The sequence below is a fragment of the Apium graveolens genome, chromosome 2, assembly GCF_009905375.1.
Source record: "Apium graveolens cultivar Ventura chromosome 2, ASM990537v1, whole genome shotgun sequence".
In the NCBI taxonomy this organism is placed as follows: Eukaryota; Viridiplantae; Streptophyta; class Magnoliopsida; order Apiales; family Apiaceae; genus Apium; species Apium graveolens.
Genome location: NC_133648.1, coordinates 32,850,938 through 32,878,928, shown reverse-complemented (window position 1 = coordinate 32,878,928; position 27,991 = coordinate 32,850,938). Strand labels below are relative to the sequence as shown.

Sequence of the window (27,991 nt, the reverse complement as noted above, 5' to 3'; positions counted from 1 at the left end):
CAACCAACACATATATATTATTACTCAATTGAATTCAAGATCAACAAATTCTCAATATGTACAACTAATATCAAATATGTTTATTATTCTAAACAAAGTACAACTAATGTGTAAAATCAACCATATTTCTATTTCTAGTACTCAAGTCATCCCCTTTCATGTGGGCTTCAATTTTCTTTACCATGCTTCCAATCAATAAAAAGATATTTGTCTCGCCTAAAACTTTTACAATCCTTTAAAAGATATCTGATGTATAAACTGAAACAGTGATGAGGGAATCAATTAGTATGTATTAGTTAAGAAGGTAGGTTACACTAAACAAATGGAGGACATGTGCTCACCCTTGAGAGCACTTGAACAATGAGAGCTAGTATGTGCATAAAAACAACTCAATGTTAAAACAGAAGCAGTAGTATAAAAGCCTTCCATCAAAAGAATATCAACTAAGCATAATTTTTACCTGGTTATATACCACAGATAGTCACTAGCATCCCTAGTAACATTAATTTGCTCTAATAGACCAGAAGTAGTAAACGCGGAGCTATCTTCCATAGAAGATATATCCTCATTATAGGTCTCCCATGAGTTAATATCAACGTTGCTCGGCAAAATTTCCATTTTGATGTCTGAACTCCAACCTGTAACAGAGGAAAAATTTAGATTATCAATCTTAGGACACTGAAACTCTGAAGATCTGGTGATTTCCTAATTTTTTTATGACATCTGTTAATCCTTTATCTCACTGACATTGTACTAGTGTGCTTATCATGCTTCTACAATTAGATAGGCTGCAAACAAAACTAAATAAGAGATATTATCTTTACATACTTTAGCAGTATTGAAGACTACATTGTGGCAGTCGGGAAGAATACTGATTGACCAAGGTGGCAGATTATAGTGTTTATCGTTGAACAATACTCTTGCAGCAGACTTTGAATCATAATTTGAGAGAAAAGCTGCACAATCTCCACCTTTTGCAGAATTTATATGAGCCTGGATATTGACAAACAATCAATACACTACAAACTAATGAATTTTGCGTTTGCGATGTGCAGAGCATTAAAAGATGGTAGCAAAACCTCTTGCTGGCTTCCTAAAGAAGTAACAGTGGGGTCTGCAGCAATCAAAGCTTTTTCACACTGCTTAATAACCTGGTGAAGCTCCTTCAGATGACCATATTTCGGTTGCCTAATCATACCTGTGAGATTACAATATAAAGCGTTTATTTTTTTGCAGCACAGACTTTAAGTGATCCACCAATTGTTTTTGATATATAAATCCAAATGATAGTGACTTTTTGCTTAATTTATCAAATTAATTAACAAATTTGATAGAAAAAGAAACATAAAGATTTGCAATCACCATATTCATCAAGTGGAGCATCATAGTCGTAGCTTGTAGTGATAAATGGACCTCTTGCGGTGCGTCCAAAATTGGTGCCACCATGATACTATTTAGATGTTGAAATATAAAGTCAAGCATTGGGAAAGAAGAGTTGAACTGATATATTTCATAAATCTTTGCAAGAGCAGAATCAATTACCATATAGTAATTAACAAATGACCCTCCCTTTTGAATAAATCGGGTGACTGCAAATGCCAAATCCTGAACTGGTCTCTCATATATTGGGCCTCCAAAATCGGCAAACCTTTTAGTTTACATAACAAAAAGGGATTAAGTGACTTCTAAATATATTTATAACTTCCAGAAGAGTAGATAATTATGATTACACATACCATCCACTCCACGCTTCTGTCCAAATTGTTGGTTTGTAGGGTCTATTTGGGGAGAAGTCATCACAGTAGAATACATTACATGTATTAATCTGTACCAGTTGCATCAATTAGTTACCAGTGATTTTCAAATAAAAAGGTGAATAATTAGCTGTTTAACTTTAGTATAAAATATTAATAAATTTTAATAAGAGTGGTAACAATAGGTGAAATCACGAAAGAGGTTATTATGTGAGAGTCAAATTAATAACCGAGGGCATTCAACTGAAAAGATGAAAATAGTGTTGTAGTAATGCAGCATGCTAGGAGTACTTACCACTGGATCTGGTGCATCGTCCTCCTTGCACATAACCCAGGGGACTCCTATATCCATTCCCACAGCTAGCTTTACAGCCCAAGTCATGTAGTCATATCCAGCAGAACCAAGGCTTTTACTTTGCGGCCCATACTCATTCTCAATATGTATTTATATATATACATATTCTAGTAAGTAACATTGACTATTAAGAAACATTGCAATTGGAAGATTTTATGATTAACTTTTATTAGTGAGTCAATGCACATGCCATCCTTTTGAAGTTGTAAGCTCAAATTGAAATGATGTTGTGCATATAGCAAAACTAAGGTCAATAACCGGCTTTAAACTCAAACCTGGGAGAGAATAATGGGGCCTCCTTAAGACTCGTACATTTTTTCACTCTTCATCAAATTGACATTTTTCTCTGTTAAACCTTTCATAGCCATCTGCAACACCGCCATTTCATTCAATTAACAAGTTAAATACTGAAGTCGATAACACCGAGAAATATGCAAAAATGGAAGTAATTCAAATCCAAAATTGTAACCTTAAATGGCTCATTGTCTGTTCTAAAGCTAATGCCTGGAACTTACTTCAGCCAAACAGGAAACCCTCTGAACAAATTTACAAAAAAACACACATCCCATTAAAACAACTTCACATTTTAATTCTCACCAACACATGCATCAGAATAAACAAAATAAAATCTAAAACAACTATATACAGTACCCAAAATTCCATTCGGCACAGACATAAGGCCCGACTCGAAGATTCGCATAAAGCTCTGCTTTCTGCACTGTCTTTAGAAACCTAACTAGATCATATCTCCCCTCAAAATTGTACTGAAATTAAATAGAAACGTATTATAGATCTTAAAGTAAAAAGTGGAAACAATGTAAAAGAACCAATTACTAGAAATAGAGATAAAAGTAAAGTACATTGCCAGGAGAAGGCTCATGAACATTCCAAAACACATATGTCTCAATAACATCAATGCCTCCATCTTTAGTTAAAAAGGATGAAAAAAGAAAATACCTTCGGGGAGCCAACCGTAACCGACTCTCGAAAGCGTAAGCATAGAAGTCATCAAAGCAGAAGCAGTGGTCGTGTGATAGGGTTGCATCGAACTCATTTCAACCGTACAACTACAAAACACACACAAATATCATCACTGTGTGTAAATAATAAACGTAATAGCATAATATAATAGGCAAGAGTGTGTGTAATAATTAGTACTTGAATAAACGAGTGGAGAGAGATGGCTTTCTGGTGGGCATACGAAAGGGAGATGGAAAAATTAAACCTAATTGAACAAACAAACCTAATTGAAAAAATTAAACCTAATTGAACAAACAATCCTAATTGAATAAACAAATCTATTCAGAAATTAGGGTTTCTCGTAGATGGGATTTGATTAATTGAAGGTGTTCTTCAATTTGGGGTTTAACTGAGACCCTATATACTTGCAATCAACTGATATGTTTTGTGTGTGAGAGAGAGAGATGGAAGAGAGAGAGACAGAGAGAGAAGCAGAGAGATGGAAGAGAGAGAGAGAGAGAGAGAGAGAGAGAGAGAAAGAACCAGAGAGAACAGAGAGAGCTCAGAGAGAGAGAGAGAGTAGAGAGAGTGAGAGTGAGAGAGAGAGACAAGAAAAAGAATTAGGGGAAAACAAGTTTTTTTTTGTTAAGGGGGGAATATTTGGGGAATAGTGGGGGGAAAGTTTTCGCATGTTTTTTTTAATTTTTTAAGTTAACCATCGACAACGGTTGTAAAATACAACTGATGTCTATAAAACAAAGACATCGGTTATATAGAAAACCGATGTCTAACTAACGTTTCTCATTTTTGAAAAATAATTATAGACAACGGTTATTTTCTCGACCGATGTCTAATATAAGCAGTAACATCGGTTTTAAAATAACCGATGTCTAAAAAAACTTTAACATCGGTCGTCTGTTCAACCGATGTCTAAGGATCGATGTCTATTGACAGAATTCTAGTAGTGTACCAAGGACAAAGACTAATCACGACGCCATATGGGTTATCATAGATAGATTGACCAAGTCCGCACACTTCCTACCAATCAACGAAAGGTACGCCGTAGACAAGCTAGTAGATATTTACTTGAAGGAAATTGTAGTGAGACACGGCGTCCCTGTTGCCATAGTATCATATCGAGACCCAAGGTTTAATTCCCAATTTTGGGGAAGCTTCCAGGAATATGTAGGCACCAGACTAAACATGAGTACCTCTTACCACCCTCAGACTGATAAACAAAGCGAAAGGACTATTCAGACCCCAGAAGATATGCTACGAGTGTGTGCCATTGATTTTAAAGGAAATTGGAATGACCACTTACCCCTGATCGAATTTGCTTACAACTACAGCTATCACGCTAGCATAGGAATGCCTCCGTATGAAGCTCCTTATGGAAGGAGATGTCGCTCCCCCTATGTTGGGATGAAGTTGGAGAACAAAAGATAATAGGACCAGAGTTAGTCCAACAGACCAGGGAAATGGTGGAACTCATCAGGAAAAGACTGGTAGCAACTCAGGATAGACAAAAGAAGTACGCCGACCAGACTAGGAAGGATAGGGAATATGAAGTAGGAGATCCAGTGCTATTGAAGGTATCTCCATGGAAAGGAGTGATGAGATTTGGGAAGAAAGGGAAGTTGAGTCCCAGATTCATAAGACCCTTTGAAATTTTGAGGAGGATAGGACCTCTAGCTTACGAGCTCGCCTTGCCCCCTAATCTGCAACAAGTGCACAACGTGTTCCATGTGTCCATGTTAAGGAAGTACCATGCAGATGCACGACACGTAATAGAATACGAGTAGGTAGATTTACAACCAGACCTAACCTACATCGAGCAGCCAGTAAGGATAATGGACCAAAAAGAACAAGTGCTGAGGAACAAGACTGTGAAGCTGGTTAGAATCTTGTGGAGAAATCAAAATGTCGAAGAGTCAACTTGGGAATTGGAAGACGCAATGAGGAATTGATACCCCCACTTATTTTCTAATTGATTCCGGGACGAAATCCTTGTTAGAGAGGAAGACTGTAATAAGTCGAATTTTTGAGACCTTGTAAAACGTTTAATGAATAGTAACTGTAATAACCCCAATTTTTGAGGAATTTTGAAACCCTTATGAATAGTGTTTTTGCTGAATGAGAAAACTTTTCATGCCACGCTATGTAGGGGTTCTGTTATGGATATTCTGGGATTTTATTAGAACTCTATGAAGTATATAAGTGTATGTAAATATCGTCAGAACCCAATTCCGAACACTTTGGTTTTTCCCGGAAATCCATAAGATACGGAGAGAATTGAGTATAAGGTAACATAATAAAAAGGATTTAAATTAAAGGATTATAATAGAGGATCATAAAAAGGAATATAATGTATTGAGAAAGGTTAAGGGAACCTAAGTAATAAGATCCCGGGTATGATCCTTCAAACGATAAACGAGAACGAAAGTTAAGCGAACCGTACAACAGATCAGCGGTCATTAGGCAAGCGATTAGGAAGCTAATCAAAGGGTTTAATGGGAGTGATGTCATCCAACCAATAGAAAGGAGACAAGGAAGGGAGGATGACATCATAAGGGTGACATAAGCATGACATGGAAGAAGGGAGGTGTGGTTGATTAAGGACCACACAAATTCAAGGGCAAGGTGGTAATTTGCTAAATCAAAAACAAAACCAAGCCAACCAACTAGCAAATCATTTCATCAAAATCAAAAAAATCAGCCAAGGCATTTGTTCATCACCTAGCTCTCGGCTTTTCACTTTTTTCAAAGCTAAAATTCTCAAAATCAAGATCCAAGCATCCTTAATTGGTAAGAAAATTCCCTAACCATCTTTATGCTTAGTTATGGCTATATCATGAGTTTAAGCCATTAATTCTTTCTCTAACTTCTCCATTTAATCAATGAAGAAGACAATGAATAGTGTTTTCAAGTTTTTAACTTGAACTTTTTCTTGTTTTTCTTGAAGATCCAAGCTTTCCTAAGGCTTCTCCAAGCTTCTTAAGGCTTCCTAGCTCAACCCACCACTTCAAGGAAGGTATACCATTTTCAAACCCTAGGTTCATATATATTATAAGGTGATTTTGATGAGTAGGATGTTATTGTAGTTGTTGTTATGATTAGAGTTTGAGATTTGGAGTGGTAGTGAAATGAAATGGTAATTTTGTGGTTTTGATTTAAAGAAACTTAAGAATGATTAAAGTAAAGTTTAAGCATAAGTATGAATGGTTAAATTGAATTGGTTGGGGTTGTTATGATGTGATAAGGATGGGTGTTTGTTGTGTGTTGGATTTGAGGATGGTTTGTGTTGATTGTGGGTAGTTTAAAAAAAATGGGAAATCGTGTAAACATAGCCGTCGTAACGTCCGATTTTCTTTGGACTGTTTTTGTGCATAGCATTAGGACCCGAGAACCCCCTGCTAAATTGTGACCACTGCCATGTTTAGATAGCTCATGTTACGAGCTTCGTTTTGATATGTAGTTCGTTCGATTCCGATGCACGGTTTAGGAGAAACGACCGTTTCAAGTAACGGCGTTTCGCGAACGAAACTTTGTTCCCTCGCCTTACTTTGAAATGTAGGTTAAAGACCAAAAAGGGTTAATTAATGCACGAAACATTTATGGTAAGTGTTTTAGGCAGTTGGTAAGTCACTCGCGAAGGAATCGCTTTAAAACTCGTAAAGGTTAAATTATTAAAAATGGTGGAGCCGAGGGTACCCGAGTGACTTAAGCGAATTAGTGAGCGCAAAACAAGCGTTAGAGTCTAAGTTAGTTAAAGTATAGAATTACAAGTGATTTTGGTTTAATTCCAACTTACTTGTTGTTTATAGGTTACCAGACTCGTCCCGAGCCATTCGTAACCCCCAGTCGCTCAGGCAAGTATTCTATTCGTTATACTGTTGTTGTGATGAATACACTTGTATATGCATTATCTTGCGATATATTGTAGCATGTGATATGGTATATATGCATGCCTGTTTCATATTCTTGAAATATATATCTGTTGGTTCAGTTGATAATACCTATGCTAGAGGATAGCGGTAACTTGCATATACCCTTAGTATAGGGACCCAAAAGGTGAAAATATTTTCTAAAACCGGGAGTCGAGGATCCCGAGTAATCTTGTATATATGGATATGGATATATATATATATATATATATATTTATATATATATATATGGTTATAGTTTTCCAAACTATTAATCGAATAAGGTTTATTCGATAACTTTAAACTTTATTTTATTATTGAACATTATTTCGAATATTATTCGAGGACTTATGACTCCTTTTATATTATTTATTGAATATTATTTGAATATTCATTCGAGGGCTTATGACTCAGTTTATATTATTTAATGAATATTATTTGAATATTCATTTGAGGATGTATGACTCCTTTATTTTATTTAATGAATATTATTTATAATATTCATTCGAGGTATTATGACTCAGCTTATTTTATTTTTTTGAATATTATTTGAATATTCATTTGAGGATCTATGACTCCGATTATTTGCTGTGATATATTCTTTATTTTATTAAAGAATAAGGTGTAAATAATCAAACTTATTTTCGATTATTCAAATAAAGATAATACTTTCATATAAGTATATCTTGGGTTATTTAATACTCGTTTCAAGTATAAATTTAATACTTCTACTTCAATTATTTTTATAAAGATTATTCTTTATGGGAATATTATTTAATTAATAATATTCAGATATTTTCTAATATTCTGGGGACTGATTTACTTCATTAAATCAGTCTTACTCCAAACACTCTTTAAAGTGTTTTCGAGTCTTCAAAATGATTTTTTAAAAGTCAGAGCGGATCCCAAAACTCATTTTTATATTTAAGATCTTCCTTTTTAAAGGGGATTTAAATACTCGCTCAAAAACCTGGGGAGTCCGGCTCTGTGGTGTATTTTATATTCGCAACAAGGTTGCAGATTTGGTAAATGAATTGATTACTTGCCCAACGTTCGGGAAGTAAGCCCCTCTCATTGAGTCGGCATAAGCGACAGGCCGAGGTACGGTCTATTATTGTGTAAGTGGCTCAGTGGGAGTCCATCAAATGCATAGGTGGCTGAGTGGCAGTCCAGCATAGGTCTTAATTATGACCAGGGTGATGACCAGTGAGGAATTCATCCATCTACAGTAGAAAAGGTTACTTATTGGTATCTTTGCCTGATCAGCGAGATATCGGGTTTATGCCAAAATTCTTTTCCTTTCCAAAATTCATTGGATGTTTCGAACTCTGTTCATACTTTGCATAACAGAGGTTCCAGGAAATGTTTAAAGGGATATATATATGTGGATATATATATATCGGGACTAAATAAAGTATCTCATAACTTTTTCATTCAATAATATTTCAAAGATTGAATCTATTCAAGTCTTATCTTGTGGTCTCATCAGTGGGATGAACTTTTGAAATTGATTATAACTTGAACGGTGGTAGTTCAAGTAGTATTTGGGAATGATATAAGTGTAGTGAAGTATTTGGTAACTTCATCTTTTAAACTTATATCTAATTAATAATTGTCTTATGAATGACAAAGATTTTCAGAAAAACGTTGAGACAAGGTTAGATATATGAGATCACCTTGCAACGATATTTTTTTTTATATACAGTCATACACTGGGACTTGTGTATATTATGCATGGAAGAGGACTTCCAATATTTTGAAAAGTATATATGTATATATATACTGAATATTTTGCGACTTCATCGCATTAAGTTATCAACTTGGTTCATTTCTTTTGACCAAGACTTTCATGAGTATTATGAGTAGACTCATATATTGTAAATAATTATGCATATTATTTTGGTGGGCTTGCTGCTCACCCTTGCTTTCTTCTTTCATCACACAACATCAGATAGACAAGATGAACCGGACCAAGCTCCCGATTCGCAAGAGGTTAGAAAACGTTCGGCAGTCTTCTGGAAGCATTGATGCTGCTGTAGCTGAGGTAGGAGCTACCAATAGGCTAGGCTTTCAACTTTTGATGTACCAGACTTATGTATAATATGAATTGTAATAATGGCAAATAAAATGTAAATCTATTCAGAAAACCTTTTAAGGTGTATTGGCAGAAAATTGTGGAATATAATTACTTGTGGTTATATTTTTTTTGATGTTCATCTCTGAGACTATAACGGATTGTGGTGTGTGTTAGTGTGGGGTCACAGCATAAGGTTATTTTTATTAAGTAAGTGAAGTGGTATTGTGGAATGAAAGACCGTGACGACTCGGATTCCCGACCCCGGATCTGGGGGTGTTACAGAAATGGTATCAGAGCTAAGCGTTATAAACCTCAGAGATGATGGGACGTTAAGATAATAAGTTCACTAAGATAATAAGAACTCTTGCCAAGTTCATAGTCGGGCTACCTAACGTAGCACTGACAGTTAAAACCCTTATGGGAACCCTTATAGGTATCGTGATAGTAACATAGTTTGTTCTCGTATAGGGCAGCGGGGCACCAAACCTTGAGGTTCAGGAGCATCAGCATGAGGATGTTTTATTACAAGTTGGAGATCAAATTGTGAATCCGATGGAGTACCCTAATGAGGGACCGGATGAGGTTCAGATAGAGAATGCTGCGGTTGAGGATGTTATTCCGGAAAGGATAGTGGCTGAGGAGGATCTCATGGAGGATCCTGATGAGAATGAAGAGAGGACCGTTGAGGAACAGATGACCGTAGTCAGGGCGACTACCAGAGCAAGAATGGCCGCGAGGGTGGCCCTAGAGAATGAAGAGTTACCAAGGGCACAAAATTTAATGAGGGCAGAAGGGGTGGGGCCTTCCACGACCCCAATTATACCAGTATCAGACCCTCTTCCAGAGGCTCCTGTAGACCTCCATGAGGTTCCACCAATTCCTGTTCCCTCCCCTGTACAGAGCCCAGCACATACTGAGGAAATGCCACCTTTATCCCCTGCACCATTGTCACCTGATACCGTGCTTGGTTATCCATTTGGATCTCCTGGGTCTGCACCACCTGTTCCCCATGGACTGCTAGATGCTACCACTCAGGCTTCTCTTATCGCTGATTATCATATGACTTTGGGTGGCCTGTCAGAGGCCCGGAATGTTAGGAGTGATCTGTTGGATCGACTTACTGCACCAAGGATTGAGGGTGGGATACTTCCGGCAGGATTAGCGTATAGCATGGAAAGGATTGAGGCTACCACCCGTGTTACAGCTAGAGGCCATCTTGAGGGTCAGGTTGATCCAGCTCTACTTGCGACTATCTTAGACCTCATCACCTCTGTGATGGAACAGGTTAGGGATGTTGTGCGTGCTCACACCTCTTAATCCATGGTAGTGTGCAGAGCCAGAGCAATCAAACAAGGGTCTCATGTAGCACCGCTTTTGGATGATTAGCCTAAGTTATGAATGATTAGTATTAATGACGAGATGACTATTTATGGTAGTACTTTTGGGATAGGAGCGATAAGTTCATATGATGTAATCCTCTTTAATATGTTCAGTTGTTGTACCCTCGAACAAATGGTTATGTATATATTCGTTAATTTCAGTTCAGATCAGTTTGATTGTGATAAATCACATTGTTAATTGCTCTATTAACACTTAAGAGAGTGTCATGAAGTTTATCGAACTTAAGAATTCATAATTTGCAATCGCGCAAGGACTAAACGAGGGGAAGACTTAAGCAAAGTAAGTAAGACAAATATCCAGAGACTCTCAAAATTTTTCCAAGTAATATGCCCCACAAGGAATAAGATTAGGGGCAAACCTTGAATGTGATAATCAGGGAGGTCGCAATTAAGATATAAGGAACCCAGAATATAATAAAGTGGAAAATGAGGATTTTAACGTATAAGATAACCCCAAGTATGGGGAGTAGGAAGAAATATTTAGACTGAGAAAACAAAAGTCGAGCGAGATAAGGAGACCCGAGACAGTACTCCTATACGGAAATTCATGGACCTGTCTAAAAAGAACTTAGACTATTATCCCCAACCACCACCTTGAGGAAACAATGCGGTAGGAAATTCTTTCATGACCTTTAAGTCGCTAAGCTCTCAGAGTTCCAAGGAACAGGTTGACCCAGTCGAGGCAAGAGCCTGGCTAAAGGAAATAGATGAATCATTTGAGATTCTAAATGATTGACGAACCACAAAAGACTGTTTTTGTCACTTACCCTCCTAAGAGAGAGACCACCTGCTGGTGAAAGGCCAAGGAAGGCACGGAGCCAGAGGTTAGAATAAACTAATTTAAGTTCAGTCAATTGTTTTCGGGAAAGTAATTCCCAAAGATAAGGAGATAGTGTAAAAGCTTTGGAGCTAGAACAAAAGTGGACGAGTGTGATGAATTATGAATCTAAGTTATAAAAGTTATCAAGATTCGTTCTGAGGACACGAATCCAGAATGTCGGGATGTTTAAAATCAATGCTTATGTTGTGTTTGTTCATGAAATAATGATAAGGGAGTTGGGTATAAGGAAACCCTAAAGACTCATAGCAATAGATATAGAAAAGTATGCATTCGTAAGGATGAGGGTGATTTACCATGAGTTAAAGTTGATGGTGGAAGGCATAAGAGATATATATAGTTTACCCCTGTAAGTTGGGGGGATTTGAGGAAACCTTGAGATAGTTTGAAGGATAAATAATGAGACGCGGATAGACTGAGGAGACAAGGAAGTAAGAAATCAGGAAAATTGGATGAAGGAAGCGACCTTCAAGAATGTGAAGTGTAAGACCGGTGGCTTGATACCCAGAAAGGGAGACGCCAGGTATGAGAGATATCCCAACATTGAGGTGACTGTTGAGATAAACAACAAAAGTAAATAAGGAATTATTAAGAAGAAGTTCATGTTGAACATGACCAATATCTTCCAGAACATCCTTGTTATCGTTACCAAATTAGGCAAGACAAGCGGATAACCGTTGTTATCTTTTGGAGGCCATATTTATTAACCTCATTTTGAATACAGACGTTATTGTGAAATTAGACATGTACTATCAAGGTGGTAATGATTGAATAAGATACCCTTATCAGGGATATATGACTTGATTTATCCATGGAAGGATGCAGGTACCTTTTAAAGGTGGAATTAAGGATAGAACATCGGTAACTTAAAATGAATCCTAGGGGAATGCATAAAGGTTGGCATTTCACCCTTAATAGGGATAGTATGAGTTTTGACAGTATGAATTGGAAAGGATTAAGGTAGCAACAACCTTTAAGAATCAGTGGAGAAATTTTTCAGAAGTATATAGACAATGGTTCTAGTATTAGTAAATGGTATTTTGATATGCCCTGTATCTAGGGAATACAGGAGGAACGATTGAAGGATAACCTTAGAGGTTTTACAGGGAGAAAGGTAATATTCGAAATTCTCAAGAATAGAAATGTTGATAAAGGAAATATGACGTAATTATGATGTTGCCAAGTGGGGCACGTGTTAAACCACGAGAAAGTATGGATCGAACCAGTAATGGTCGAAATTGTTCAGGGCAATTAGGACTTAAGATAAAAGATGTTCTAAGTATAATTGAGAGTCAGTCGTGACAGTGATTAACCTCTAAAGACTGAGGCAATAACTTATGGAAAAATGGTGAATTTTTTTTTTACTCATCAGATTTTAAGGAATACATCTTCACTCAAGCAGTGATCGGAAATAAGGTAGAAAATTTATTTGGAGGTGGTTAAAAAGACATTGACTGTAAGGAAATTTTACTATCAGGAAAGGCCAAAGAAGTGGCCGACACTTTAAAGGTAAGTGGATAATTATAGGCGCGTGTGCCAAAAGAATACAGTGATGATGGTTAGAAATGTGAAGGTTGAATTATGGTTTGGAAGATTGACATTCCTTCTGATGACGGTGCAATACCCAACCGTAATAGTAGTAGGTAAAGGTTTCATTCGTGTAATCGCCATGAACGGGCTATCTATCTTAGGAGGTCCTATCTGGGGATAAGCCAGGACCATGTTTCCAAAAGGACTAAACGAACCTTTGAGTTAAGTCTTCTATCGAAAGCATATGATTAAAAATGGTATTAGCCTGCTATCGTTGCTTTGAGCGAAACTCTTCTGCAATTTTATCTGCTTCATGTCATGTATGTATGTCAGAATCAGGAGTGTTCTTCATGAATCGTGAATGGTGATTATGTTACCTCCTTAGAAGGATTGATACGACATGTATGGACTCCGTATGGTTAGCTATTAAGATTTCATGGAATGTGAATGACGACAGTAGGTCAGTGGTGGACCATAGTAAGGCAGCAATGATTCTGCGAGTATCGAGCTGATTACAACCGTGAGAGTTGTATTGGAATGGGTGTTGAGATTGAGTACCACTAATCGGGTCATGGTAGTGTATAAGTTATCATCGATAGACTAATTAAGTAGAGTGTCTACCTAGTGAATCATTATTCTTTCTTATCAATAGGGAGTCGTATTATTATACGAGGAAGGTTGCGGTGCAAGCATAGAATTCTAGTAACGATGATGTCTAGAATGAGATCCCAGATTCGATTTTCAATGTCGAGGGAGTTTCAAAGGTGATTGTGTATAAGCTCGAGGAAGAGCATGGGTCCATAGAATGATGGACGGGATAGCGAAAATATTTAGGCATGTGAAATACGATGCTATAATACTTGATGTTGATATAAATACATATATGTTTTGTTCTCCTATGACAAACCTCTATAGTTCAGAGGTAGATTCCAAGCCAGATATTTTATGGCAATAATTTTTTCATATATACAATTCTCTTCAGTTCGTTCTTTTCTCTTCTTTTCATTTCATGTAAGCTGAGAAGAACAACCCTTCCAGAAGGGGAGGTATTGCCGAATGACTATCTATCTTTGTGATAGAAGCCTAGTAGGATACCACATGTTGTTTAATTGCTTGTCAAGTACTAAAGGCTGGCCACCTTCTGTACTAACTATGCGATATAACAAGTGTTCATGATCATAGTGATCTCTCAACAAATTCCTTTACTTCTATTTGATTGATCAAATTTTGGAAAATAGAAACAGCTGAAAAAAAAAGAGGAGTAATAAAGTGGTGGTAGTATGCGGAATGGGAATACATTCGTGATACTAAGGTTGACGTGGTTATTAAAGGGTTATAGAACGCTAGCGAGCAAAAGTATGACCAGTATAATATTAGGAACGGAAGGTAGTAGCAATTACGAACTGGAAAAGAATGGGTATTAAGAAGCAGAAGCTCTAATGATAAAAGCTATAATGAGAGTCTGTGCAATAGACTTGAAAGAATTTGGAATGATCACTTAATTCGGATTGAGTTATCTTACGACAATAGATCATATGTCATTATCGAGATGTCGCCTTATGAGATCCTTGAGGGAAGATAATGTCGATCTCCCTTATGTTAGGATGAAGTTGTAGAGCGCAAGATGCTCGGACCCGCAGTAGTCCAAAGGACCAAGGATATGATAGATCTAATCAGAGGACGGCTGGTAGTAGCCCAAGATGGACATGATAAGTATGTTGATTTGACACGAAAGGATAAAGAGTATGAAATAGGGGACCTAGTAATGTTATAGGTATCCCTTGGAAAGGATTGATGAGGTTCGGAAAGAAAGGAAAGCTAAGTCTACAATTTGTTGGACCCTTGGATATATTAAGACGTTTGGGAAGTTAGCATATGAGCTAGCCTTAACCCAGAACCTGTAGCAAGTTCGTAACATGTTTCACGTATCAATGTTAAGGAAGTGTAATTTAGATGCCAGATAAATCGAGGCATATGAGCGCATAGATATGCAACCCGACGTAACCTATATGGAGCAACCAGGAAGGGTTATAGAGTAAAAAGGGACAAGTGCTTAGGAGAAGGATTATCAAACTAGGCAGAGTTTGGTGGTAGAACCACAATGTGGGAAAATTGACTCGAGAGTTAGAAAGTGTGATGCTAAGAAAGTGTCCCCATTTGTTTTCTATCTGATTCCGGGACGGAATCCTTTTAAGGAGGGGAGACTGTAATAACCCCAATTTTTGAGGAATTTTGAAACCCTTATGAATAGTGTTTTTGCTGAATGAGAAAACTTTTCATGCCACGCTATGTAGGGGTTCTGTTATGGATATTCTGGGATTTTATTAGAACTCTATGAAGTATATAAGTGTATGTAAATATCGTCAGAACCCAATTCCGAACACTTTGGTTTTTCCCGGAAATCCATAAGATACGGAGAGAATTGAGTATAAGGTAACAGAATAAAAAGGATTTAAATTAAAGGATTATAATAGAGGATCATAAAAAGGAATATAATGTATTGAGAAAGGTTAAGGGAACCTAAGTAATAAGATCCCGGGTATGATCCTTCAAACGATAAACGAGAACGAAAGTTAAGCGAACCGTACAACAGATCAGCGGTCATTAGGCAAGCGATTAGGAAGCTAATCAAAGGGTTTAATGGGAGTGATGTCATCCAACCAATAGAAAGGAGACAAGGAAGGGAGGATGACATCATAAGGGTGACATAAGCATGACATGGAAGAAGGGAGGTGTGGTTGATTAAGGACCACACAAATTCAAGGGCAAGGTGGTAATTTGCTAAATCAAAAACAAAACCAAGCCAACCAACTAGCAAATCATTTCATCAAAATCAAAAAAATCAGCCAAGGCATTTGTTCATCACCTAGCTCTCGGCTTTTCACTTTTTTCAAAGCTAAAATTCTCAAAATCAAGATCCAAGCATCCTTAATTGGTAAGAAAATTCCCTAACCATCTTTATGCTTAGTTATGGCTATATCATGAGTTTAAGCCATTAATTCTTTCTCTAACTTCTCCATTTAATCAATGAAGAAGACAATGAATAGTGTTTTCAAGTTTTTAACTTGAACTTTTTCTTGTTTTTCTTGAAGATCCAAGCTTTCCTAAGGCTTCTCCAAGCTTCTTAAGGCTTCCTAGCTCAACCCACCACTTCAAGGAAGGTATACCATTTTCAAACCCTAGGTTCATATATATTATAAGGTGATTTTGATGAGTAGGATGTTATTGTAGTTGTTGTTATGATTAGAGTTTGAGATTTGGAGTGGTAGTGAAATGAAATGGTAATTTTGTGGTTTTGATTTAAAGAAACTTAAGAATGATTAAAGTAAAGTTTAAGCATAAGTATGAATGGTTAAATTGAATTGGTTGGGGTTGTTATGATGTGATAAGGATGGGTGTTTGTTGTGTGTTGGATTTGAGGATGGTTTGTGTTGATTGTGGGTAGTTTAAAAAAAATGGGAAATCGTGTAAACATAGCCGTCGTAACGTCCGATTTTCTTTGGACTGTTTTTGTGCATAGCATTAGGACCCGAGAACCCCCTGCTAAATTGTGACCACTGCCATGTTTAGATAGCTCATGTTACGAGCTTCGTTTTGATATGTAGTTCGTTCGATTCCGATGCACGGTTTAGGAGAAACGACCGTTTCAAGTAACGGCGTTTCGCGAACGAAACTTTGTTCCCTCGCCTTACTTTGAAATGTAGGTTAAAGACCAAAAAGGGTTAATTAATGCACGAAACATTTATGGTAAGTGTTTTAGGCAGTTGGTAAGTCACTCGCGAAGGAATCGCTTTAAAACTCATAAAGGTTAAATTATTAAAAATGGTGGAGCCGAGGGTACCCGAGTGACTTAAGCGAATTAGTGAGCGCAAAACAAGCGTTAGAGTCTAAGTTAGTTAAAGTATAGAATTACAAGTGATTTTGGTTTAATTCCAACTTACTTGTTGTTTATAGGTTACCAGACTCGTCCCGAGCCATTCGTAACCCCCAGTCGCTCAGGCAAGTATTCTATCCGTTATACTGTTGTTGTGATGAATACACTTGTATATGCATTATCTTGCGATATATTGTAGCATGTGATATGGTATATATGCATGCCTGTTTCATATTCTTGAAATATATATCTGTTGGTTCAGTTGATAATACCTATGCTAGAGGATAGCGGTAACTTGCATATACCCTTAGTATAGGGACCCAAAAGGTGAAAATATTTTCTAAAACCGGGAGTCGAGGATCCCGAGTAATCTTGTATATATGGATATGGATATATATATATATATATTTATATATATATATATGGTTATAGTTTTCCAAACTATTAATCGAATAAGGTTTATTCGATAACTTTAAACTTTATTTTATTATTGAACATTATTTCGAATATTATTCGAGGACTTATGACTCCTTTTATATTATTTATTGAATATTATTTGAATATTCATTCGAGGGCTTATGACTCAGTTTATATTATTTAATGAATATTATTTGAATATTCATTTGAGGATGTATGACTCCTTTATTTTATTTAATGAATATTATTTATAATATTCATTCGAGGTATTATGACTCAGCTTATTTTATTTTTTTGAATATTATTTGAATATTCATTTGAGGATCTATGACTCCGATTATTTGCTGTGATATATTCTTTATTTTATTAAAGAATAAGGTGTAAATAATCAAACTTATTTTCGATTATTCAAATAAAGATAATACTTTCATATAAGTATATCTTGGGTTATTTAATACTCGTTTCAAGTATAAATTTAATACTTCTACTTCAATTATTTTTATAAAGATTATTCTTTATGGGAATATTATTTAATTAATAATATTCAGATATTTTCTAATATTCTGGGGACTGATTTACTTCATTAAATCAGTCTTACTCCAAACACTCTTTAAAGTGTTTTCGAGTCTTCAAAATGATTTTTTAAAAGTCAGAGCGGATCCCAAAACTCATTTTTATATTTAAGATCTTCCTTTTTAAAGGGGATTTAAATACTCGCTCAAAAACCTGGGGAGTCCGGCTCTGTGGTGTATTTTATATTCGCAACAAGGTTGCAGATTTGGTAAATGAATTGATTACTTGCCCAACGTTCGGGAAGTAAGCCCCTCTCATTGAGTCGGCATAAGCGACAGGCCGAGGTACGGTCTATTATTGTGTAAGTGGCTCAGTGGGAGTCCATCAAATGCATAGGTGGCTGAGTGGCAGTCCAGCATAGGTCTTAATTATGACCAGGGTGATGACCAGTGAGGAATTCATCCATCTACAGTAGAAAAGGTTACTTATTGGTATCTTTGCCTGATCAGCGAGATATCGGGTTTATGCCAAAATTCTTTTCCTTTCCAAAATTCATTGGATGTTTCGAACTCTGTTCATACTTTGCATAACAGAGGTTCCAGGAAATGTTTAAAGGGATATATATATGTGGATATATATATATCGGGACTAAATAAAGTATCTCATAACTTTTTCATTCAATAATATTTCAAAGATTGAATCTATTCAAGTCTTATCTTGTGGTCTCATCAGTGGGATGAACTTTTGAAATTGATTATAACTTGAACGGTGGTAGTTCAAGTAGTATTTGGGAATGATATAAGTGTAGTGAAGTATTTGGTAACTTCATCTTTTAAACTTATATCTAATTAATAATTGTCTTATGAATGACAAAGATTTTCAGAAAAACGTTGAGACAAGGTTAGATATATGAGATCACCTTGCAACGATATTTTTTTTTATATACAGTCATACACTGGGACTTGTGTATATTATGCATGGAAGAGGACTTCCAATATTTTGAAAAGTATATATGTATATATATATACTGAATATTTTGCGACTTCATCGCATTAAGTTATCAACTTGGTTCATTTCTTTTGACCAAGACTTTCATGAGTATTATGAGTAGACTCATATATTGTAAATAATTATGCATATTATTTTGGTGGGCTTGCTGCTCACCCTTGCTTTCTTCTTTCATCACACAACATCAGATAGACAAGATGAACCGGACCAAGCTCCCGATTCGCAAGAGGTTAGAAAACGTTCGGCAGTCTTCTGGAAGCATTGATGCTGCTGTAGCTGAGGTAGGAGCTACCAATAGGCTAGACTTTCAACTTTTGATGTACCAGACTTATGTATAATATGAATTGTAATAATGGCAAATAAAATGTAAATCTATTCAGAAAACCTTTTAAGGTGTATTGGCAGAAAATTGTGGAATATAATTACTTGTGGTTATATTTTTTTTGATGTTCATCTCTGAGACTATAACGGATTGTGGTGTGTGTTAGTGTGGGGTCACAGCATAAGGTTATTTTTATTAAGTAAGTGAAGTGGTATTGTGGAATGAAAGACCGTGACGACTCGGATTCCCGACCCCGGATCTGGGGGTGTTACAGTAACCCTGACGGAAGGGGAAAATTTTTTTAGCCCACACTATGTAGTGCATGAGAAAATGAGTTTCGGAGTTGATATTATGATTATACGTACCAAATGAGTGTATGTAAACGCTATTAGTTTTCGAAGAAAACGAACTTTGAAAAAATGACCATATTTACGAATCATCGAGGATTACGGGATTCACAATATAATTACAAAATTAAAACCCTGCGGATTTATATCCAAGTATGATAATTCGAAACATAAGGAATAAATACGAAAGGAATTACGTCGCGAACCATTTATGAGAAAGTATTATGAAAACATTTAAGCGACCGAGCGAACGCGTAGACGATTAAATAAACGTAATGCACTAACTAACCATGGTAGAAAAGTAACCATGGTTACTTTATCAAATAGTGAGCTAAGGTGTAGAATGATCAACCAAGGCTATAAAATAGTAAGCTAAAGAGCTAAACAAGTGGCTTAGCTTGTAACCTAGGAAGCTAGTTGGATTTGTTCCCAAGATTTGCAACAAGAATAAAATCCTAGGATCTGAACTAGAGAATATCAATCAAATAAAAAGATATCACAACCCCATTTCCAAGAAGCAACCAAGGAAGCAAGCATAAAAACACCTCTTATCTCCCAAAACCTCTTACATTCGGCTTTTCTTCTTCAACCAAGAAATCAAAATCAAAACATCAAGCTCTAGCCATGGATAAATCCTCCCATTAATTCTCAAGCTTCCTAACAACCAAACTAAGGTAAGATAAATCTTTAAGCTCTTTTTATCAAGGTTTGATGGGTGAAATAAAATCAAGAAAGTTGATAATGAATAGTATGAATAGTAACTCTTCTTTGGTTTCTTGATTTTGATGGTTGTTTTAGGTTCCAAAAACCATACTAAGCACTCCCAAGACTTCACCATCATCAAGAAAACATCTCAAGCTCTCAAGAAAGGTAAAAATATTTGACCCAACTTTATTTAAGATTTAAGTTCAAGATCCTTTTAGTATGTAGTTGTAAACATAGTTTTGGTGGGAGTATTGTTGTAATCTTGATGTTTAGCTAAGTAGATTTAAGGTTGATTGTTGTTGCCTCAAGAACATGATGTTCCTGAGAGGAGTTAGTTTGTTGATAATGATATGTTGGTTGTTGGTGGTAGTATAATGATTTAAGGCATAAACGAAACTTCGATCGTAACCGTAATCTCATTAAAACGAACAAAACGTAACTTTACGTTTCTGCAGAAAGTCCCGAGGATGTAAACTGTAGTTCCTTGAAAAATAACTCTTGATTATGATAGACAATGTTATAAGGATCGTTTAGGCGCTTGAATCGCTTGATTCCAATTTACGGATCAAAAGTTATGGCCGTTTTACTAAAAGTGATTTACGCGACAAAAACTGCTACGAATTACGAACTTTGAAAATATAAAGGATCGATTTAAGGAGGTTCATAAATCATGAAATATTTTCAGAGAGTAGAATATTGAGTTTCCTAAATTCCATAAAAATTTCAAGAGAGAATAATGATATTTCAATTTTATAAAAATATCGGAGCCGAGACCGCACGATTAGAAACCGTAGAATCCATAAGTGGAGCTGACGACAAAAATGAGAATGGACTTAAGATACTTTGAAAAAGGAAGCGACCATAATGAGAATAAGGACTTAAAAAAATAATAAGGGTAATATAAGTTGAGAGGGTGCATAATAAGTAGTGCATGAATGCGAGTCGCCGTAAATTAGAACGGGACCTAACGAAATGAATTGTGTTTATGGTTATAGATTTCCGAGCGGAACCTGGAGCATCCTCCACCTCAAGATACCCAGGCAAGTTTACGAACCCAACTCCATTTACTGTTGTGTTGTGAAAGGATTGTTTTATTATCATTGCATAAATACCATGTTTGCCATGATACGTAGTAATTGAATTTTCGCATAATGTAGCGATGTTGTACGATAAGTATATATCGTAAAATATTTAATTTCGCTTTAAGTGTGACGTATAATTATAAGACCAAGAGTCGGTCGGGATTTTAAGATGAAATGTAAAAGATTATTATATTACGTAAACATAAATTAGTTGAGGAATATTATTTAAATATTCTTTTCAAGTAAACTCATTCGAGATTTAATTATTTATCGATTAATATTTAATCATTTATTATTTATTAAAGGGTTTATTTATGATTTAAAAATCATAAAACCTGATGTAAAATACTTTCTGATTTTCGGAAAATCATTCGAATAATTTCAGATCGTCGGAGAATATTATCTCGACTTATTTTAAATATTTTGAATATAGTTTCAAAAGGAACTCCCCCTTTATTTACTTATCTATTGACAACGGTCAACTCACATCCTTAGTACTTCCTCCGAAATCTTTCGGAAGTACATATATATATATATATATATATCTGAGGTAAAGTTGTGCCTATCAACAAGCAAAACGCTTGCGAAACTTCGATATAGTTCGATGATTTCAAGTATATGATAGGATTTCCTAAAGGACAAGGGAGGGGTAGGATCCAAGTACTTCGTGTATTGGATAGACTACCGGTACCGTAGGAGACGATACTATACGTACCTAAGGACCTGCGAAGTGTGTGTATACCCGAAATGAGGACACATAGCCCGTATGCGGCAAGGGTGATAACGGGGATACGAAGGTGTCGTCCTTCTACTAGTAGAAAAGGTTATTATTATCGTAGTACGACTGATCATCATATGTGGTGGCTCCAACGAGTGTCCTATTCTTCCAATTGGCATTGTGATGCAATAACGTAACCCAAGCCTTGGTGCTGGGTTTACTATTAAGGTATTCGCAAGATAATAAAATCCACTAAAGAATCATTTTCATAAGAAGGTGTGTATCACCAAGGAAAACTAATTTCGAATAAAACATAATTATTATATATGATGTTTTACGTAAGTTTATCATACAGTCATTTTCATACTGTACATTATTATGCTGGGTATCATAGCTCACACTTGTTTTCTTAAATTGACACAACACAACAGTGAATCAAGATGCCTACCATGAGAACCACAACCAGGAAATTCGTAAGATATGGCCAACTGTTTCGTAGGTTGTTTGGTACTGTACTACAGGTAGTCCGAATAAGCTGGATTGGTTTCCAGTTGTTTTTAGTTCGGCTTATTTATAAGTATGACTTAAGTAAGGTAATAAATAAGAAACGTATATTTGACCGACGGACTAGCCTTACTTAAAGGTTACTCCCCCGGTAAGACTTAATTACTTTTGGGTTGTAATAATTATCACTTTGTGGTTTGAATTACTCTAGTTATGAATGGTTCGTTTCCAAGACAATAACCTGTAAGTGTGTGTGTGTGATAAGTGTGGGGTCATAAAGTGTGAGTATTTATATATTATGATATGAGGTATGTGGTTTATAATGGTTTAAATGGCGTGGCCTCCGAGATTCGTGACCCCGGATTTTGGGGCGCCACACACTATCACATGCTGATCAGCCACTGTGATAGAGCCGGATCATGATTCGTAGAATTCATGTCCCAAATATGAGTACTCAAATAAAAGTTACATATCGGCCACAACCGGTATGTACTTAAATAAAAAGGCATATTGTGGTCAAGGACGAAATTGTATTAATATATTTCAATTAATACAAAGCCCTAATGTTGGACCATCCGCCCGGGTCACTTACGTATCATCCAATCAAAATATTTTCCTTTCATAAAGGAATCGAATCAATCGATATCCTATCATATTCAACTCCCCATTTCTCATGGTCCTGAGTAATCTCAACAACTGATGGAGAGATAACTAGTAAGATTAGTTATTCGCTAAATTTCTTATCAAGTTCCACTGTATAAAGTGAAATGGAATAACATAGTTATTCACTATCTATCAGAAATTGAATTATGTTCTGGGAAAAAAATTGCTAGAATAGCATGATTTCAATCATCCAATGATTATATGCATGCAATGTCTTCCAAAATCTTTATAAAATAGTTTAATCCAAATATATAAACATAAAACTATTCTGGAAGTAGAATAGCATATGAAAACATGTATAATTATAATTAAGCAGTTTAATAAGTAAAACATTAAACTATTCTGGAATTAGAATGGTATAATAATACTTGCCTTTGGTTTTTTAGAAGCTAGGCACACTCGTAGTAACACAAAATATATCATCCTGATAGCTCATGACATCATCGTCTTCTATTTCAACAATTCACTGAAATGCTACTCTTGCGATTGATAGAAGCCCGATATGCATTATTATTCAACTTTACTCTGGATCCCACTATCTGGGTCTTGATTTTCTTGAACAACTCATATCTATAATTAAAAGATAACACTTTAGTCGTCTGCACGATAATTACTCAACGAACTACGCGTCAAAACTCTATCGTATACCCAAACGAAAACCCACATATAGAGAAAACAGTCAGACATAAAACATTGGACCCACGTACGCACGTAATTCACATAGCATATACACACATAATCCATGTATCACATAATTCATATAACACATAACTCGGTTCGTCACAACATTTGACTCGGTTCGTTTAAAATTAAAATAGAGTCAAAATACAACTTTTCGATAAATACGCGACTCAGAACTGACTTGCAATACGTACCTTTCGAAAAAAAAGAATTTATGTCTCGAAAGTATTTCTAATAGAAGCAGAACATTTTTCTGAGTCTGGACTCGTTCGTTTCGTATTAAACGGATGAACGGTCTATTTATTATAATTAAAATAAGAATACATCAATTAATAATGTTATTAATTAATTTTTAAATATTTAAATATATTTTTAAAATTTAAAAATAATTTTTAGGAATTATTTGGCTTAATTATGAATAATTATACTTTATTTAACTATTTATAAATAAAATTAACTGATTAAATAAATTAATCAATTAATTAAATCATGAATAATTAATTAAAATAAATTATAAATAATTAAAACAAATCTGAATTTTTGAAAATAATAAAAGAAAATAATTTTTGGAATTTAAAATAATTCAGTTAATTATTAAAATAATTAACCAAATTAATTTTGGAATTAAAATAAATTTTTAGAATTAAAAACTGAATTTTTGAATTAAATTTAAAAAGAAATTGCCAAAAACAGTTTTTGTACGACAAAATTGGGGCTAAACGGATCAAACATGGGTCACCAAGTCAGGCCGCCAAGAACACGGTTGGGTCGCCAAGAACAACCCACCGGAATCTGGGTTTTCCAGAATCCGCGCGGCGAGCTTGGTTTTCCGGCCAAGCTCCGATTTCAGCCAAAAATGCATCATTCGACTTGAATTTTGATCCTATCATGTTCTAGATCATTCCAGGAAGCCAGAAAACCCATTAACATCTCCCAATAACCCCTCAGTCCATCTTTCCGGCCAAAATCATCAACACCGGTGAACTAACAAGTTTTCCGGCCAAGTTCGTTTTCATTCGTTTCTAAACCAAAATCAGTGTTCTTGGTACCAAAATAAAGCTAACATCATCTAGAATCATTCATGTATTCAAAATCAATCACAAATCACAGAATAACTCATAAATTCGAATTAAAATTTGGACAAAAACTCGAAACTCATTTTTACTCAAAACAGCACTAAAATCATGAAGTTTATATACCAAAATGATCCTCATGAACTCAGGAATCATAATCAATCAACAAAATAATCAAACAATTCTTCTAATTCAGAAACCGAATTTAAATAAAAAATTTGAAAATTTGAAATCGATAAATATACGACCTTATTCGAAGATTTGAATATTGATACGATCGTCTCGATACGAGCTTCGCAACGGTATAAAGAACATAATCAACAGATAGTTGGATTGATCAGAAAGCTTGAATCTTTGAATTCGAAATTTCGAAAACTAAAATAAAAATACAAAACTGATAGATATTTGTATGATCAGGATAAGTACTAACTGAAATCAGATAAATACGAGGCGTATTTATATTTACACAAACAGTCTCGATAAAACACAAATCGGTACCTCTTTCTCGTATAATTTAAATCTCAAGCCCAAAATAATAATTTACGGGGAAAAGCTGTAGAAATATAATTTATAGATAATTACAATATTTATATCAAAATTTCCCAAAAATTACGTACATTTCAAAAATATGAAAACACGGACTATTAGGAGAGTCCTTGATTTTATAAAAATATAAGTACAAATTTTGTGGGCTTTTACGTCCCTGTCGAGTCCCGGTCCGATAACTTTTATTAAACCGAAATACTACCTAAATTAATAGTAAAACCCGAAAACACATATAATATGTGCAAACGCCCGCAAAACGAGATAATTAAAACAAGTACCTCGATAAAAAGGCACTTTAACACGAGTCCAAATTGCGGGTAATTTCATACAAATGCATTTTAAACAAGTAATGAATATCCGAAAAATACTCTAGTCCTTACATGATCACATACAAATCCACCGCATGTTAAATCATGGTCAAACACATTTTAAATAATATTAAACGTATTATTATTCATTTAACATGTAACAAAATAGCTGTAAAATATTATTTTTTTAAAATATTTTTAAACCTCACCCTATGCCCGGGTGAACAAGGTTAAAATACTAAATAATATTTCTCACACAAATAAAATATTGAGGCGAGTAAAATATCCACTCAATCCCCAGGACTTGAAAATACACTCAGTTTTACCGATATCGATAAAACCATTGGCTTTCAGATAAAAAATTTAAATTATAAAAGTAGTTAAATACTGTCACAATAATAATAGGGATTGGGACAAACTACCAATTAGCACATTACCATTTAATGAAATGAACACGTCAAACAGAAATAAAATATCCATAATTTTACTCCTTCTAAATCAGAAAATCATATAAACATATTCAAGGAATAATAATAATAATAATAATAATAATAATAATAATAATAATAATAATAATAATAATAATAATAATAATAGTTGAAAGTCCGGGATATCACGTATATTAAGTTAATAATATTTACGTAAATAAACAAATTTTAACAAGGATTCTAGAACTTACTCAATTAGCTCTTATACTTCCTTGTCAACATAATTAAATAAGATGTATTGATGAGTTGCAGTCCTTGTATCTTCAGGAAAATGGTAAGCTTTCACTTTTCGGTTCCTCCCTGAACCAATAGGATATCCACTGATTCCTTGATTTCTGATAGCAGATTTATTCAGTGAGTTAATTTTGTTATTTCCTAAAAATCTTGCACAAAATGTTACACATTATTTGCCAAGTATCCATCCGTTATTGACCCATCCGGATTACTCTTATTATGAACATATCATTTTAATTTACTTAGGTACCTCTCAATTGAGTACATCCACCTTTGGTGGACTGATCCACCAAGTTTAATTTTATATCATAAATGAACTGGTAAATGCACGATGATATCGAAGAAGGCATGTGGAAAAGTAATTTCAAGTTGGCATAATATTTCGATAATATTTTTCTGCGGCTTCTTTACATCATCCACCTCAATCACCATGGAACATATACCTCTAAAAAACTCACCAAGCCTTATTAAGGGGATCGCAACTTCAGGCTTCAATGTTTTTTTCACAGCAATTTGTAACAGGCATTGCATAATGATGTGTGCATCATGACTCTTGTATCCCGCCATTTTCCTATCTTGTACAAATTTTCTAAAATTGGAAGCAAAACCATGTGAAAATTTAACATTTTGCAAAACTGAACAAAATATGTCTTTTCTTTATTCGTCATGTCAAAGTTCGCAGCCCTGATTTTGAGGGACTTTCCATCAGTAGAGGTGGTAGGATGAAGAATCTTCCTTATACCCAATTCTTGAAAATTTAATCGAGCATTTACATGATCTTTTATCCTACCACTGATATTTAATAAAGTACCAAAGAATATTATCCTATAAATCCTTTCTATATGCATGACGTCAAGGTTATGCCGTATTGAAATTTCACTCCAATAAGGTAAGTAAAAAAATATTGACTTCTTATTCCAGGGATTAATGTCACAAATAACTTTCTGCTTCCCCTTCAGTTTACCAAAATTATTCTCGTAACCATACAACAGCCTCTTGATCATCCTCCCTGATAAAACTGCAGGGGCCTTCCTAATTTTAATATAACCATTAAATCTTTTTTTATCCAGATCTCCACTTATGATTGGAATCTACAAATCGTCAATGGTTCATATAACAAACCTTCCTACAATATTTCAAATACATGAATGATGTCTCGTAATTGCATATAGGGCAGGCCAGCTATCCTTTTGTACTTCATCCCGATAATATAGCGTAACCGGGAAAATCGCTTATCGTCCACAATACACTTGCCCTTAATATAAAATTTTGATTCTTCGATGCATCAAAAGTTATAACTTCTACATCACATAAATCTTTTAGCTCCTCCATCAAATGTTACATAAAGATATCGATACTATTCCTGGGATCATTTGGACGTGGTATAAGTGTGCAAAGAATTAAATTTTTCGGCTTCATATTTAGCCAGGGAGGTAAGTTGTAGTTCACCACTACAACTGAACATATTATATGACTGCCACTCATTGTACTAAATGGATTGAACCCAACTGAAGCTATATCAAATCTGACATTTTGATTTTCCGATGAAAAAGTTGTATATTTGGCATCTATTATATTCCAAGCTACACCATCAGCTGGATGTCGTAACTTCCCGTCTTTCTTTCGATCCACTGCGTGCCAGGTCATTAGCTTTGCAAAATCTTTGCACAT

General features: G+C 35.2%; 1 pseudogene; it reads right to left on the bottom strand.

Moving 5' to 3' along the window:
- Positions 1–456: 456 nt before the first annotated feature.
- On the bottom strand, positions 457–27,991 carry LOC141687617 (beta-galactosidase 3-like; annotated as a pseudogene).